This window comes from Physeter macrocephalus, chromosome 4, assembly GCF_002837175.3.
Source record: "Physeter macrocephalus isolate SW-GA chromosome 4, ASM283717v5, whole genome shotgun sequence".
NCBI classification, from domain to species: Eukaryota; Metazoa; Chordata; class Mammalia; order Artiodactyla; family Physeteridae; genus Physeter; species Physeter macrocephalus.
Window position 1 is genome coordinate 110,199,414 of NC_041217.1, and position 6,240 is coordinate 110,205,653.

Consider the following 6,240-nt stretch of genomic DNA (forward strand, 5'->3'; position numbering starts at 1 on the left):
GTTTGTGTTTTTTACGGTTTTTTCCCTGTAATTTATTTCTAATCTCATAGTGTTGTGGTCAGAAAAGATGCTTGATATGATTTCAATTTTCTTAAATTTACTGAGGCTTGATTTGTGACCCAGGATATGATCTATCCTGGATAATGTTCCGTGTGCACCTGAGAAGAAAGCATAATCTGCTGTTTTTGGATGGAATGTCTTATAAATATCAACTAAATCTATCTGGTCTATTGTGTCATTTAAAGCTTGTGTTTCCTTATTAATTTTCTGTTTGGATGATCTGTCCGTTGGTGTAAGTGAGGTGTTAAAATCCCCCACTATTATTGTGTTACTGTCTATTTCCTCTTTTGTAGGTGTATATCTTTTACCATCCCCTCACTTTCAGTTTGTATGTTTCCCTAGGTCTGAAGTTGGTCTCTTGTAGACAGCATATATATGGGTATTGTTTTTGTATCCATTCAGCGTGCCTGTTTCTTTTGGTTGGAGCATTTATTCCATTCATGTTTGAGGTAATTATCGATATGTATGCTCCTGTTACCATTTTCATTATTGTTTTGTGGTTTTTTTGGTAGCTCCTTTTCTTCTCTTCTGTTTCCCACTTAGAGAAGTTCCTTTAGCATTTGTTGTAGAGCTGATTTGGTGGTGCTGAGTTCTTTTAGCTTTTGCTTGTCTGTAAAGCTTTTAATTTCTCCATCAAATCTGTATGAAATCCTTGCTGGGTAGAGTAATCTTGGTTGTAGGTTCTTCCCTTTCATCCCTTTAAATATGTCATACCACTGCCTTCTGGTTTGTAGAGTTTCTGCTGAGAAATCAGCTGTTAACCTTATGGGAGTTCCCTTGTATGTTATCAGTCATTTTTTCCCTTGCTGCTTTCAATAATTTTTCTTTGTCTTTAATTTTGGCTAATTTCATTACTATGTGTCTTGGCGTTTTCTCCTTGGATTTTTCCTATATGGGACTCTCTGCACTTCCTGTACTTCGCTATTGATTCCTTCTAGTGTAGTTTTCATTTCTGTTATTGTATTGTTCATCTCTCTTTGTTTGTTCTTTAATTCTACTAGGTCTTTGTTAAACATTCCTTGCTTCTTCTTGATCTTTGCCTCCATTCTTTTTCCGAGGTCCTGGATCATCTTCACTATCATTATTCTGAATTCTTTTTCTGGAAGGTTGCCTGTCTCCACTTCATTTAGTTGTTTTTCTGGGGTTTTATCTTGTTCCTTCATCAGGTACATAGCCCTCTGCCTTTTCATTTTTCTATGTTTTTTTTTTTTTAAAGTCTCTCACATTGATCTTTTCCTGTTTCACTTGTTACTATCTTAGGTCAGGACTTCATATCTTACATCAGAATTATTGTCAGAGCCTCCTAAAATGTCATAGAATAGATAAGAATAAGTTGTTTTATAGTTGAAAGGATATAATTTAGTTTAAATCAGTTACAAGGCTTAGATTCTACCAGAGATTACCTTCTCTTAAATCATTGCCTTTATCATGTTGTTCATCTCTCTTCTCAAGAATACTCAGGGATTGCCCATTGAGTTCAATTCGTAGTTTGGCTTTAAAGTTCAACCATGCATTGTGGCCCTATTCTACCTGTTGTCTCATTTTTCTCAAGTTCCCAAAGCACATCCTCTCCTTTGGATGAGTCTAACTTCTTAACAGTTGTCTCCTCCTCATATGGTACTTAGATCTGTCTCAGAGACTTTGCTCATGCTATTTCTTTCTCCTCAACATCTTTTCTCCCATTCCAACTGTCTAAATTCCACCTATCTCTACATCTTCAATGAAGCCTTCTTGGCTGTTCCAGTCTTCATTTGTCATCTCTCTCTGAACCAATAGTGAAATTATAATGCATCCCATAAATTAGTGATTAATTATAGAACTTCAGGATTGAAAATGACTTTAAGATCATCCAGTTATACTTCTCAATCTTTGTGTGAATCTCCCCTACCACAGCCTTCCCAATGAGTTTTGCTCTTCACTCAAACACATATCTTGGCAGATCTTGCTAACTTTACATTCATTCATTCATACATTCAACTAATATTCACCGAGCAGTCAATGGTCCAGGAATTGCACAGGGACTGGTGATTTGACAGTGAACAGGATGCAAAAATCCATGTACCATCATGAAGATAATATAGTGATAAATGCTAAAATAAAATAGAGTGTTGCATTGGAAAGTGACTGGAGATGCTAATTTAGATTGCATGACCAGAAAAGGCCTCTCATAAGAAATTACCTTAATGCTGAGTCCCTTAATGGTAAGAGGCCAACCATGTACACATCTGGGAGAAAAGTTTTTCAGTCAGCAGGACTAGCAATTGCATGACTTTGAGGTGGGGTTGGTGAGTTTGAGGAATAAGAAGAATAGCAGTAGGTGAAGTGTAATGAGTGGGTGGGAGAGCTGTGGGACAGTGGCCAGAAAGGAAGTCCATGGTAGATCCTGTAGAGCTCATTAACCATGCCAAAATATTTAGACAACATGGTTTGTACTTAATTTGAGCTGAATGTGGTTCACTCTATTTTCTATTCCTTTATCCCACCACAGCCTCTAGATGTCATATAGAACAAGTGTAGAACTTCCTCCACAGAATAGTCTTTTATATATTTGAAGATATGTATCCTGTCCCCAGTGAACCTTTTTGGGGATAGACATTTCCATTTCTTTCTACTGTTCCCTCTTCTATCACAGAAGCCATATTTATTCTGGCCAATTTCTTCTATACATCCTTCACTCTTTCTATATTCCTCATAAAAATGATACCTGGGCCACTAACATAGGATGGAGTATGCCTATTTCCTTACTCTTTATAATATATGTTCTATCCATACATCTCAGTATTATAGTATCTTCTTTTTTCTTTCTTTTTTTAGCCAATCACACTGTTTAGTCATATTGAGTTTTCTGCCAAAACCTCTGAATCATTTTCTACATCATCTGCTGTTAAATTATATTTTTCTTCAACCTGTACCTCTGCCATGGTCATTGTGGGTTTTAGTTGTCGATTTTGGATTTAAGGGAAGAGACTTACATTTATCTTTATTATATTTAGTATTATTTAATCTATTACACCAGCCTTTCAAGATTCCTTGGGAATAAATTTCATCATCTGCTGGATCTGCTATTTTTTTACCTGTTTGTCATATACAAATTTAATAAACATATTTTGTGGTTACTCATCAAAGTCATCTAAAAATGTTTATGGAATAGGGCTAAGGACAGAACTCAAGTATAAGATCTTTAAGGGTAGAGACTGTCTGTCTTGTTCATTGTTGTTCCTTTTGCTCATCACAGTGTCTAGTACAGACTATGTTTGATGGATTAAATTGGAAAAAGTGCTCATGCTTTTTGGTATGACATCAAGAACCTCCTTTCAAATTGACACAAATCCACCTTGACTACCCTTTGAATAACGTATAAAGTCATCGAACTATTCACCCAATGTTATCATCTTGACCACAGGATATCAAGAGAGACCTCTGTTTTGTTGCTGCTCAAGGATTCCCTACCTACTACAATTTCATGATCCACCAGTCTTGTAACTCTTGTCTAAATGGAAATGAGGTAGTCAGAGATGCCTGTCATTTTTTTTTAAGATTTTATTTTTAATTTATTTGTTTATTTATTTATGGCTGTGTTGGGTCTTCGTTTCTGTGAGAGAGCTTTCTCTAGTTGTGGCAAGCGGGGGCCACTCTTCATTGCGGTGTGCGGACCTCTCACTATCGCGGCCTCTCCTGTTGTGGAGCACAGGCTCCAGACGTGCAGGCTCAGTAATTGTGGCTCATGGGCCCAGTTGCTCCGTGGCATGTGGGATCTTCCCAGACCAGGGCTCAAACCCGTGTCCCCTGCATTGGCAGGCAGATCCTCAACCACTGTGCCACCAGGGAAGCCCCGAGATGCCTGTCTTGTAGAGAGCCTGGTTCAGACTGACACCTGCAGATTGTCTAGTTGATCATTTTCTAAGTGCTTACAATATGGCCCTTTAAAGATCCACTACAGGATCATTCTGGGGATTACATTTCAGACCACACCTTCCATTCAGTTTTGGAAAGTAAGATGATATTTGTCTGTCTTCCATGTTTCCTCAAGATCTCTGGTCTTTCAGTAGTTTTCGCTATCATTCTTCGGGCCTGGAAACATGAATTCGTTGTAGGGAGCCGTGTGAGCTCTTAAAATTGCTTTGCAGAAGTCTTGATTTAGTTATCCCTGACCATTTTTTCCCTACCTTCTCAGCTTGAATACCATTCATCTTTACTGAAAAGACAGAAATAAAAGAGACAAAGTTTTTTTTGGCATTACAAACTACTATTTTTTCCAATGTAATCCTGATCAAATATAACTATAAAACATTTTTTGTTAACCTTAACATTTTTTGCAACAATTAGCCTTTGCTGTTTCATGTAATTCTGTATACAGATTGGTGCCATTCTTTTATTCTTCTTTGTTCATTGGCCTTTTTCTTTTATGCGTTTTATGCAACTGTTATATATAAGCTCATGAGAAAACTGACTGTGTAATTACATTGCTTTTTCCCTTTCTTCTTCATAGAGAAATCACATAGTCAGAATTTCACTTTTGATAACTTCTTAACCTCTTGAGCTATATTCCCTTTAAGAATCTTCTGCCATGGAATCATATTTTCTTCTGTACTTCAATCTCAGACTTTCTAATATTGGAGTATATTCAACTTTTCTTCCCTGATGAAAAGAAAATGAAAACATTCCCAGGGATGTTTTTCTCCTGGGACACCATTACTTTCATTTCACCAGCAAACTCCTCCTTTCTGGCAAGTCTTAGGTTCAGAGTTGAAATTCCTCTAGACATTTAATCTACTCTTTTGGAGATGAAATTGTCTGTGTATTAAGCCGAAAGTTAATCAAGAATTATTTTAGCTGGATGAGACCCTTAGTAAATGTCTGAATATTTGAAGCTACACCATAACTCTTTCTGATTCCATCCCATCAAGTGCTTTCTATTGCTTCCTGTGAAAGCCTATTTACCATACCATGCTACAATATCAAATTTCTCTCCTTTATAACCCATATTCTGTGTTAGTATATAAAACACCTGATATTATGAGACTGTGAGACTTGTTTAGGACACATTTCTCTATTATTTTTGTTGAAATGATTTGGCACCACACTCACACTGTCATGCTTTTTTCTACATAATTTAGATAAGAATTGTTTGCTTGCAAGAATTAGGTACCTACTCAAACTAACCTAAACTAAAAATAGGGGACTTAATGACAGAATATAAGGGTATGTCATAGGATATGTGACCATGGAGAATAGCTGGCTCCACAAGGAACTCAGCTGACATCTGGACACTTAGGAATTGATACCGCTCTGTGCTTCTTTGATTTTGAGGTTCATTTGCACCATTCTCCAGCTTCTGCAGCCCAGCATTCTCTGCTTCAGTGTGTAGAAGACAGAAAATGGTGATGCTATCTCCAGTGGACATGACCCTCCAGATCAAGTGTCCAACCCCCACAAACTCTGTCTTGGTACCCCTACTCTAAACTCTCTATATCTAATCACCTTGGAGTGGCCTTTGACTTATGTTCTTTGGTATCACAAACTCACTCAGTCCTGCCATTTGGAGCTAGAGAAGAAAGGGTCACTTGATACCACAAACTGGGGAAAATAGGTTTTCTAGGAGGGAGTGTGAGGGCAGCAGAAAAATGGCTTGGAGTTTCCATGTTAGAACTGGCATCCTCCACTCTAATTATTATTGCCATAGGTTTATTTCTGTTTTTAATTTCTTTTCTTCAAAATTACATTAAGTAGTTTATAGACAAACACAGTCTTACACTTCTTTGAAAGATACATTCCCATCTTAGACATGGTTCTTTAATTTCAGTGTTTTAAATCATGGTTTAGGACTTAAATTTCATCTATTGATATCTCCCATATTTTCCTCTTTCTCCCAAAGAGAATCAATTAAAATGTCCCCTATATTCTCAAATATTTCAGTTTCCTTCCAGTGATGTTATTACCCTAAAGATATGTCCCCATTGTCTTTATGGGAGTCAGAAGGACTGGGTAGCAATGCTGGGCATATGCTTGAGAAAGATAGCAATACTAACTGTCCTTTGGTTTATTGTAGCTGCCTCTAAGCTCTACCACAGGGAACTACCAACACCAAGATACATTCCTTCATCCCAGGGTCAGTATTTGATATTCTCGAACTACCAGGACTGTTCAATTATGGCATTTTTTTCCATCCTCAAGGAAGGT